At 43.8% G+C, this 11,368-nt stretch overlaps 1 long non-coding RNA gene across 2 annotated transcripts; it reads right to left on the bottom strand.

Moving 5' to 3' along the window:
- Window positions 1-1,566: 1,566 nt before the first annotated feature.
- Window positions 1,567-11,337, bottom strand: LOC147023838 (uncharacterized). Of its 2 annotated transcripts, none has more exons than XR_015060391.1 (3): window positions 10,866-11,337; window positions 3,611-3,722; window positions 1,567-2,768 (listed from the first exon to the last, which is right to left on the bottom strand). It is a non-coding gene; the product is annotated as an uncharacterized LOC147023838 (long non-coding RNA). The 2 variants fall into 2 exon arrangements; XR_015060392.1 differs by lacking the exon at window positions 10,866-11,337 and adding an exon at window positions 9,948-10,852.
- Between the last annotated feature and the right edge of the window lie 31 nt (window positions 11,338-11,368).

The raw sequence follows: 11,368 nt of genomic DNA on the forward strand, positions 1-11,368 counted from the left end.
AATCTGGAAGCCTTGTGCACACAGACAGACAGCCGTCCCCATAGCTTAGTTATTTCGACAAGTGTGTGTTTCTAGTTAGGGCCCCCTACCTGTGTCTAATGGGAATGACATACATGCGCTGCGAAGTTATTTTGATAGTAAGGATTTTTTTTATAACAACCACAACACCAACGACACCTGTCTTCGCTTCCTCCCACCATCCTCCACCGGCAGCATTGCATGCGTGCGTGTCAGTACGTACGTGGGCGGAGTTCACGAAGACCTGACGTCTCTCTCGCCTATTCCGGGGGGTGCGAGCGAGGTAGCTGTAAGTTGGTCAAAGGGCGCAGGGCAGGCTCCAAGAGAAGCAAAGCCTCTTCGGAGGGCGGGGAGTCGAGACGCCCCGACCAATCGTGGAGAGACAACGGATTTCCCCGGTGAATGAGGTGCGCGGAGGGGTGAGACGCGTTTCCCCCGCCCCGACGGGGGGCGAGAAGAAATAGACGGGACGGTGCAGTGTTGCTGGGTCTTCTCGTTGTCTGGTCTCGTGTCGCTGCCGGTCTTCGGGTCTCGTGTCGCTGTTGGGCTGCTGGTCTCGTGTCGTTGCTGTCGCTGGTCTGGTCTTCTCGACGCTTCTGATCTCGTGTCGTTGCTGTCGCTGGTCTGGTCTGCTCGACGCTTCTGGTCTTGTGTCGTCGCTGGCACTGGTCTTGTGTCGTCGCTGGCACTGGTCTGGTCTGCTCGATGCTTCTGGTTTCGTGCAGTCGCTGGCGCTGGTCTGGTCGCATCTCGACATGGCTGGTCTCATCAAAGACCGCACGAGGTGGGAAGGTCCCTTTCGTTTCTTTTGGGTGTGCGTCTGTCTGTGGGCCCATCTTTAAGTAGGAACTGTTATGTGCTTTTTGCCTTGTACATACTGCATTTCTTATAGTCGGATAACTCTGCCTTTATGTGTTCCCTCCCCACCTATTGTAAATAAATATCCATTTGTTGAAAGTATCAGCTCGTTTCTGTATTTTCTTCATTGGTTTGACACGGTGCATGTTGGGGATTTAAAAAGGCCGTTGTTGCCGTAGTTGTGTACATTTGGACCGACGGGACCTCGATAACCATCCGGTCGGGTTACGCATGGGTCAAGCACGGAAGTGGCTCGTCCCGTTCGAGGTCCGTCGAGGGTGTGAATACTTGGTAGTTCGCCACGTGGGCCTCCAGGTTTTTTGAAGTTTGCCAAATAACCCTGTACCACGTGGTTGATTTATTGACGATTCACGGTCCTGTAAGGGACCCGTACCCTCGGAGTTTTCCGAAAGGTATGATCTAGATTCCGGGTGTTCAGTAGAGTCGACCCTACTGCTCCACCTAGCAGTCGTGCTCGCAGCCGATACCCGGCCCGCAACAATATTGCGCACTGACTGTGTCGTCCCTCATTCGACTCGGAAGAGCAGTCAGAAAGCAGGGGCAGCAGTGAATTGCCATCTGTCAGGTGGTTAAAATTTGAGTGCCGACATAAAGGCGTTGCAATGTGAAAAGCAATTTTTTTTTAATTATTCAATTGTTTTATATTACACACAAAAGTTGCATATTCATTATCATTTGTGCATCACAACATAGCAATCAGCATTTGACTTTATGCTTTCAATAAGCTTCACACTACTTTATATGGGTCAGCTGCAAAAGTAAAAAGCTAAATAATTCACATTCACATTAGTCTGAACCAGCAAAGGTGGACCCATAATACCCTGCTTACTGTTTGCAAAAAAAACTGCTCATCGGTGTTGATTTTCCCCTTAGGGGACTAAGGTTTTATGAAGAAGCTTGGAATGCATGGGTTGTGAAGGACAACAACCCGTCAGATTGACATGTCTTGAGATTAAACCTTTTTCTACACTTACACAACTCCATCGGTCCATAATGTGAGCATTGCAACGTTTTACATGAAAATCTTCAGTTTTTTTCCGCTTGTGCTTTAACATGTAAATGCCATAATGCCACCTCCACAACATGTATGTTGAAATAAAAGTCTGGAGGTGGGACAGGGAAGCGGGAGGGCAGGAGATAAATGAATAAAAAAAATTGAGAAATAACAGGAAAAAAAGGAAGATAAGGGAACAGGGAGAGAGTATATGAGTTAAAGAGGGAAGATAAAGGAAAGGAACTTGAGAGATAAGAGAAAAATCGAATAAAGGGTAGGGTGTGTCAGGCAAGGGGGAGACATTATTTTGCCCATTTTTACACATGTAATAAGTAAACTGTTGATTCATGTTGCACCACATTTTTGACAAGATAGAAATTGTACGTTATGCAATATTAACACGTTGTTCGAAGCAGGTTTAGGTTTAGAGCATTTGTTTAATACACTCAACAAGAATCAGAAATCCGAGTAATAACAAATGCCTCCATGACAATTGGTATTTATGATAAAACTCAAAGTCCTGTAGCATCATAATAGCACCCTCTGGTGTCTGTATGTGTGCAAGCTAATTCTGCATTCGTACAATATCAGCAGGAGATATTGCATCGTGAGGAGGTGAAATTGTCCCAATCTGGAGTCTGTCCACTGAAGATCAGTGGTGTGTTTCACAAAGCATTGATAAAGGAGGTATCGATATCTAATTATTGGCTTAGTAAGGAACACAATTATTTTAAGGGTCACCACATTCCATCTTTGAATACAATCTCAATCTTTCTTTGTATGATTGTACTTCCAATAAGATGCAAATGATCTTGGTCAATACAATTTGCAAGATGTTTTTCTTTTCTTTTTTAAGTATTTAAGGCTCATGGAGGAACTGCAACACAAAGCACGCACACACATGAGATACAAGATTATCATATAAATTGTTTCCATATTGACTTTTCAGCCAGTTAATGAATCCCACCCACTTCATTCATGAAAAGTCACAAAATGCCATATAATGTAATAAAAATGGGACATTTTACTGAATTGTTTGATTGACCGACCAGGGCATTTAGACAACTGTTTCTTTACTGTTTCTTTTAAAGTCTTACAATACCCCGCAATTTACATTCCCTGATGTTTGTATTTATATGTCAGCCATCGAGACGAAGTCCCATTTGAAGTGCTTGCTATCATCGTTTCACCATGCCAACTCAGTAGATGAGATTCAGAAGAAAAAAAAATGTAATAACTTTGATCTTATCCTATCACCTGTAACTAACATTGTTTGTCTTTGTTACATGATTGGTGATAACACAGTCCCATTTAAACCATATTTTTCTTATCTGCATGCAATACTCCATATTCTTTATTTATTCTCCCATCTACAGTGCTGGCCTCTAGCTGCTTGACTGACAATGAATAAGGTGCACAAACAAAGTGATGGATACTCAGTAGCCTAGGATGTCGAGGAGTTCCCCTCAGTGACAAATGTTTTCTTTGTGAGGAAGACACATCAGAAATACTCCGTTGTCCAACTAAGTCAAGATGTGGTACAGAGGGGGCAGGTTACAAGACGGCAACCTCATATATTTCAGTAGGATTGATTGCTTGCCAAAAAAAATTCAGTTGTCATGAGTGGATGACGGTGAGGACATGGAGGCAACATTGTGGCAGCACAAGGCAGTTTAAAAAAATAACCAAACTACAATGGGTAGAGAAGAGAAAGATCACCTGGTGAAGACAATGCTGACATTTTCAAGAAGTACACTTCTAAGAGCATTGGTAAAGGCCCATATTCTGCTGCAACGTTTTCTTGTGGTGAATCAGCAGCTGGAGACTCATTCTGTGAAGAAAAAATGTTCACGGCATTTTTTGTTAACAGCAGGCAACCATGCTAGATCAATCATTCATCAGATTACCAAAAAAATGTGGGTGGACGCCATTGTCGATTTTGTATTTTGAGGTCATTTTCAAGGCCACATAGGTCAAACAAAGTCAAAATGGGTATTTTGCATTAATTTAAACCACGTTTGATAGATCCTTTCATTAAAACTATTTTTATTATCACATCAATGTACCCAGCCTATGTAAATGGCAAGTAAACTTTTATCTTTCACAGAAATGTATGGCATAATGAAATGCAAAAGTGTGATTTCCTCGAAATGTGTTTATCATGTATATCAAACTTGTTTGCACATGCAATCTTCAAGCATGAACTGTCCCCAATCCCACTGTCGAGTCAAGGCTGGAGGTGAGATGAATTCGACACCAAAGGCCGAGCTGATCAACATATTAATGACAGGGCTTCACACACCTCCGGAAATTCCAGATGCTGCCATGAAGATCTGTGCTGATAGATGGCCATGCACTTATCCAAGCTTTTGGGAAGCCTCATGGGTGTCAGACATTTGGTGACAATGCTGATGTGTTCATAGAAACATCACTTTCAAGAGCATACAACAAGAGTTGATGTGGTATTTGATTGCTACATTGGGGAGGGCTCGATCAAGGCAGTGATGTGGTCAAAGCAAGTGGGCAAGAAGAAGCCAATTCAAAAGCTCATCGATGAACACCCTTGTCCCACTCCCACAAATTTGGAGCCAATTCATTGCCTTGGATGAGAACAAGGCTGATCTTGCCAAGTTATTGTCTGATGCCATCGTGAGGAAGGGTGAAGGTCTACCAGAATGATACGAGTTGGTAACAGGAGGTGGATTCTCTGATGGTACAGATGCAAGGTCAACAAGGAGAGATGACCAGGCTGATACTCCATTTATGTGAGGCAGTCATTGAAGGATACCAAAGACTGTTGGTCATCTGCAGAGACACAGATTCTTGCATGTTGCTTCTGGTGCACTCCCTATCGACGAAAGTAGTTAGGTGTGGATAATCTCTGGAACAGCAAAGAAGCAGAAATGTTACCCAACACATGCAGTATCTGAGAGACAACACAGCCTATGGGGATAACCTGCTCAGCTTCCATGCACTTACAGGTTGTGATACAATCTTCTGCAATAATTGCCATGGAAAGAAGTCATGCTGTAAAATCTTTGAGAACAAAATACCTTGAATTATATCCTTGAACACTGGAGAACATTTTGCACTTTCAAAAACCTTCGGTTTAGCAGTACTTGGAAAAAATATTGTCGTGTCCAGGGGGGTTTAGCCCCTATCTGGACGGATGGCCAAACAGTTCTCCCTTGGAGGCTTACAGCCGAGACTCTCGGAGATCAATGCGTGCGCGGGAAAGAAACGGCGGTAAAGGACGGAGGCACACGGGTTGTACTCGACCCACAACAGATACACGGCCACAAGCAAATTAAATATAACAAATAATAATTTAATAACAGGAATCAAATATGTACAGTTTTTACAGCCATTTTTCCCTGCTGTGCAGGGGTTGGGCTTTTTCTTGAGGCAATGTTTTATGGCCGGATGCCCTTCCTGACGCCAACCCTGGTCGCCTCTTACGACACACAGGGATATGGTACACATATTCTAACCGGGGCATACACCGGGACCAGTACACCAGTGCTCACTTCACCGACCTCAGAAGGATGACAGGCTGAGTCAACCCCCTCGTGTTAATTCAGCAACCAACGGGGCTTGAACTCAGGACCCTGGGATCCCAAACCACCACCCTTACCACTAAGCCAACACCTGGCTTCAGAATCAAATATGTACAATGATAATAATTTAAATTATAGGCATGAAAGAAAAACGTGAGGTAAACTAAATTGAAATCTAATTGAAGCACCTCCACGCAGACTTTAATACAGACAAGGGAACAGAATAATAAAAGAAAAATCCCTTCTTTATCGAGGAACTTAGCTGTGTGTGCAGAGATGGGCTTCTCAAGCTTGAAGGTCACAAAACTGCTTCATCACTATGTAGAAAAATGCACTCAAAATGGCACCCAGTCGCTCTCTAGGCGGGAACACATACAGGAGGTAATTTGAGACGGCACTCGAGGTCAGGGCTCATGAATCGCGGTGTAGCTTATTCTCAAGAGCGAATATGCCGACCCGTTCCTCTCCCGCACCCGGTCTGTTCACAATGGTCCACACAATGAGATGATTTCTAAGTATACGTGATCAGGCCACGAGGCACACTCTTCATCCCTCCTCAGAAACGCACACTCTTCACGGCTCAGCCGAACAGTCAACGGCTCTTGCGCCCTGCCCAGCATGCCACAAATTCACACAGCATGAGCACGAAAATCACGCAGCTTTCGTCATGCCGAGAGGAGAGCAAAGCGAGATCCTCCGTGAAGCCATGCTCCTCCCTCAACCACTCGTTCAGCCCTCGTTCCTTACTCGTGCGTTCCGCTCTCGCTACTAGCTTCTTCCCCCTGCGTTCTCTCCGGTCTGCTCTGCTGCCTCCTACCCAATCGTGTGTTCCTTTCTCGCTACCCACGGAGCCAACAAAGCCATCAATATCTTGGCTTCTCGCTCTCTGACGTCAGGCCCACAAATCATGGACTCTGCCCACTGTCACCTTTGGAGGCGGGGCTTCTTCTGACTTGTTCATGCAGCTTGGTTGTCATGGCCGTCACCGTTATAAAAACATAATTCTATCATCGCTGGTTTGCAATACAAAAACAGAGGGAATAGTCACAGGGGGACAATTATATACTGGAGGAATTATCCTTAATCCCTATCTAATTAGCACCGCACCAGCCCCCCCCCCCCCCGTGTGGTGACAAGTAACACTTAAGCTCACAGTCTCCCTACTTAATTTACATTGAGATGTCTCCGACATGTCGACGGGCCAAGCAACTCTATACAATCCTATCTTTCCGATGAAATTCCTCCATCTACCCCACAAACATAACAATATTTATGCCATCTCACGCCCTAGGTTAGAGCAACTGTGAGATTTGGCATTCATACCGCATCATGCCCTGAGGGCGAGCAACTGAGGGATTCGGTATTTACACCACATCATGCCCTGAAGGCAAAGTAACTATGATATTCGGAATTCACATCGACTCATGCCCTGAGGGCAGAGTAACTGTGAAATTTGGCATTCAGACAAACGTGGCAACACCTAGCACTGTTTGTTTAGTGAAAAATGCAAAGCAAGAGTTTAAAAGACCCTGCCATGTCCTTTTTCTCAAGACTACATGGGGTAAAGTGTTCTATGAACTCTCTTGTTGTGATCATGACTATGTACTACTTGTGAACATTTAGAAAGTATAGATATACTGTCAATAGTAAGTGAGCAATATTTTTGCTTTTTAAAATTTAAGTAAATTTACTCTTCATTTTAATTTAGTCCTTTTCAATCATTCGGCAATACTTCCAATGGATTTCTTTGAAGACCATTATGTCAAATATATCGTGATCTCACTGCTGTGGTGGAAAAGAACTCAATTTCCACACGATGGATCAGCATACCAAAAGAGAATCTTTATTTTCATATACAAGGAGGAAGAATATTTAATGATTCACTAAAGCATTCAAATGAACTTCACCAACTAGAAGCCCAAAGTCATCCCTCATATACTCATTTGACATCCAAAAAATGGGAGGGTGAGACATTTGGCAATTCAACTATGGGATGAGCTGATAGGCACAAGGTGAAAGTTTGCAGTGTTATCAACCAGGTCAGCCTGTTTCTATGTAGCGAGCAAGACCCTTTTTCATAGTAAGATATTCATTTATCACTATGGAGGTCAAAATACTCGGAAAAATGGAAACTTTATTAACAGCCAATTTGACTGGAGTACAAAAATTAAATTTATAAAGTACCAGCAACAATTCAACAAGTCAATAGAATTGAGAATACATGAATATAATTATTTTTCTTCCACACTGCCGACATCGGGGATTCGCTGCTCCAAGTCGCAAGAGCCGTGCTCATCAGTTTGGAGGTCGCAGTTGTCGAGTTTGGCGCTCATCACCGGTTCAGAGCTGCAAGGGAGGGTATGAGTTGCTGGGGGCGTAGTGGCTGCTGAGTTGCACTGCCGGTGATCATGGACCGTTTAATGATAGTTGCTTTGCTATGTTGAATCACAGGTTTCCCCCAGTTGTTCCAACCAAAATACTTTGGTTCTCCAATGGCATGTCCATCCGGCATGATTTGATCACGGTCATAATGTCGTGAATACAAACATGACCGTTTGTTCATGATCAGTTTCCCTGCCATTCCATCTGGGAGTTTCCCCCCGACGTCTTAGCAGTCTCTTTTAGCCATGCAGCGGAGTCTGATCTCGCAGAAATTTCATCCACATCACGCTCGCCATGAACGGATACTTTTCCACTTTCTTTGCAGAATGTGAAGTACATGAAGCAGATGCACATGAAAACACCATTTTTGAGAATCTCCCAGAAAATCCTCTGAAGGAAAACAACTTCAAACTACTGCAGGTAGATTCTGAACAACTATGGTGTACATAGGCACAAGTAGAAAGCTACAGCAGACAGCACTACGGGAAGAAGTATGTATAATGAACAAATCGCTAATTATCCCGCCCCCTCCCGGAGGGAGGGAGCGGGATATTATAATCGTTCGGTTTGTTTGTCTGTTTGTTTCTGTCTGTCTGTCTGTTAGCAACTTTACGGCAAAACGGCTTTAGCAAACAGTATCAAATTTAATCCATAGGTGGGCAATGAACCTTGGACGACCCCATTAACTTTTGGGTCCAATTGGATCAAAGGTCAAGGTCAAGGTCACGAAAAGATCAAAATCGTTTTTCGCTCATAACTTCGTCAAAAATGATCTGATTTACTTCAAATTAAGCTTACAGTGAACCATATTCTATTTGTCACTTATAATCCTACCCATTACTATAGTGAAAAATGCATATTTGTGAAGATCTGTAGGGTCCGAAGTTTTGGGGGTCATGGTCATCGGTCAAAATTACAAATTTTCCATTAAAACTAAAACATGGTTACGAAAATACAACTTTACGGGAAAACGGCTGGCTCAAACACTGTCAAATTGTATCTACAGGTGGGTAATGAACCACGGATGACCCCATTAACTTTTGGGTCCAATTAGGTCAAAGGTCAAGGTCAGGTCACGAAAAGGTCAAAATCTTTTTCGCTCATAACTTCATCAAAAATGGTTTAATTGACTTCAAACCAAGACTAAAATATTCCTTATAATCAACATTCAGGTTAAGGATGAATCAAAATTTAAATTTGATCCCCAAAATAACTTTATGCCTTAAATGGGAGGGATTTGTTGTGCCTGGCACCCCTTGTTTTAATTGATTCAAGGATGATCAGTGCTGCTTGTGATGCCGACCTGCATATTTAAGATAGGCTCAATTGACTAAATACTGGACAAATTCGAATCAGCGAATCCTTTTGAGGTCTGCTTCCTCATGACTTGCAAAGGCCAAAATTATTGGCAGTAAAAGGATGTATTTTGGAAGCCTCTTACACTCTCAATTAGCTTGGCAATGTTGTCAGATTTTTTTCAGGCATCGCGTGATAAGGCAAAAGGCAGAGTGCCCCCACAAAAAAGTAATTGCCTCTCTGCGTGCCCCCCACCCTCTGCTCTGACATTATCTTCTGTTAGCTCTGTTCAGCAGTCCAAGTGTTAATAAAGCGGAAAATGCAACTAAATCAAGTGTTTATACCTCCACTCTTTGTAATCTATGAAATAACGGTAAAAAAAATTGAATTGTGGCAGTTTTGAAAAATGGCAGCCATTCCCCTCACATGAGAAATCTAAGATGGCCGTACATAACTGAAAATGTTCCTTTGAACAAGCCCGGCTGGCTAGTTGTGTGCCATAGTTGAAGCTCGTACAGAGTACAGTATCACGAAAGCCACAACACTTTCATGCATATCTGCTGAACTATGTAATGGGAATGGGGGAGTCCACAGATGTTGGCACCATCGCACAGGTTTGTTGGGCCTACAAGAAAATGGCTTCGTGCATTGAGGTAAAAGCACACTACTAATCTCTCCATACTCCCACCCCGTGCATACGTATTAAATATATCATCCTTTCAGTTGACCATCGACCACCACAGGTTTGTACTCGGTAACAAAACGCTACAGACCGAAGTAAGCAAGACAACATGGACTAAAAGAAGTCACACTTGACTTACAATCAACAATGCAAGCAGAAATGCGAAGCCATTGATCTGTTAATGAAGGAAAGAGACATGGCCAAGCAATCACATTATATAATTATTCGATCAATGAATGACTGAACGAACGTTTTAAACTTCCCGCCTTTTCTCCTTCCCCCTCAGCGATTTTATACCATTCGCTCCACATATGGATCCTCCAAGCGCTTCCTTTTCGCATTTATTGAAAAAAAAACGCTAAATAATTTAACCTGACGAGACAGGTCCAGAGAAAGGCCTGTGCAAAGATCCGTCTGTGGTAACATGGTGATAGGACGCCCGGGTGTGTGGAGATGCTGAGTGACGTCAGTACGTCACTATCATGATAGGACGCTGGGGTGTGTGGAGATGCTGAGTGACGTCAGTACGTCACTATCATGATAGGACGCTGGGGTGTGTGGAGATGCTGAGTGACGTCAGTACGTCACTATCATGATAGGACGCCGGGATGTGTGGAGATGCTGAGTGACGTCAGTACGTCACTATCATGATAGGACGCTGGGGTGTGTGGAGATGCTGAGTGACGTCAGTACGTCACTATCATGAAAGGACGCTGGGGTGTGTGGAGAAGATGTTGAATGACGTCAGTACGTCACTATCATGATAGGACGCTGGGGTGTGTGGAGATGCTGAGTGACGTCAGTACGTCACTATCATGAAAGGACGCTGGGGTGTGTGGAGAAGATGCTGAATGACGTCACATGGAGAAGCCTGTTGGAGGACAGCTGGAAGACTCGCAGGCTTCATTCATATGCTGACGAGAAATCGAGGCTTTCAGCGTTTTTTTTCCCCCCATAGGCGATTGGATCGACCACCCGGCACTCAGACAGTCTTTCCTTCCCCAAACCCGAACCCTCCCGTCTCCACCATCATGGATTGACCATGAAATATAATTACCATGTCGTCACACGCTCGCCACACCCGTCTTTTACCGATGAGAGCCCTGGCAGAAAGCAGCTTGCTATCGCTTGTCAAGCCAGCCGTTCCTTATCGCGACCGTTTCCTTGGAGTGCCGACTTGAGTGCTTAAGCCACTTTGCGAGCGCTCCACAAGCTCATTGATCGGAAGAGGAAGAAGAATCGTTTGTTTCTGCTTTTCTGTAATCTGCTCTTCATCTTCTTCTTCTTCACATTTTCAGTCGGAACTGCAGAACCAACAACAAAAAAATGAAGAATTTCTCTCTTTTTTTTTTGGTCATTTACAACCTTTTGGTCACGTCTAATCCCTGGAGTCATTGTAATCGCTCCATTCATAAGTACTTGAAGCATCGCAGCGCATAATCTTTGCAATTACTTCTAGAAGAAAAATTCACCACAAATTCTGCTAACTGTGCCTGAGATTATTACATCATTTCCAATGTCGTCACTCAGGGTCACGGAACGCATTATGGGGAAAACGAA

The sequence above is a fragment of the Eptatretus burgeri genome, chromosome 7 (assembly GCF_056783735.1).
Source record: "Eptatretus burgeri isolate ZD-2024b chromosome 7, Ebu_testis_v1, whole genome shotgun sequence".
In the NCBI taxonomy this organism is placed as follows: Eukaryota; Metazoa; Chordata; class Myxini; order Myxiniformes; family Myxinidae; genus Eptatretus; species Eptatretus burgeri.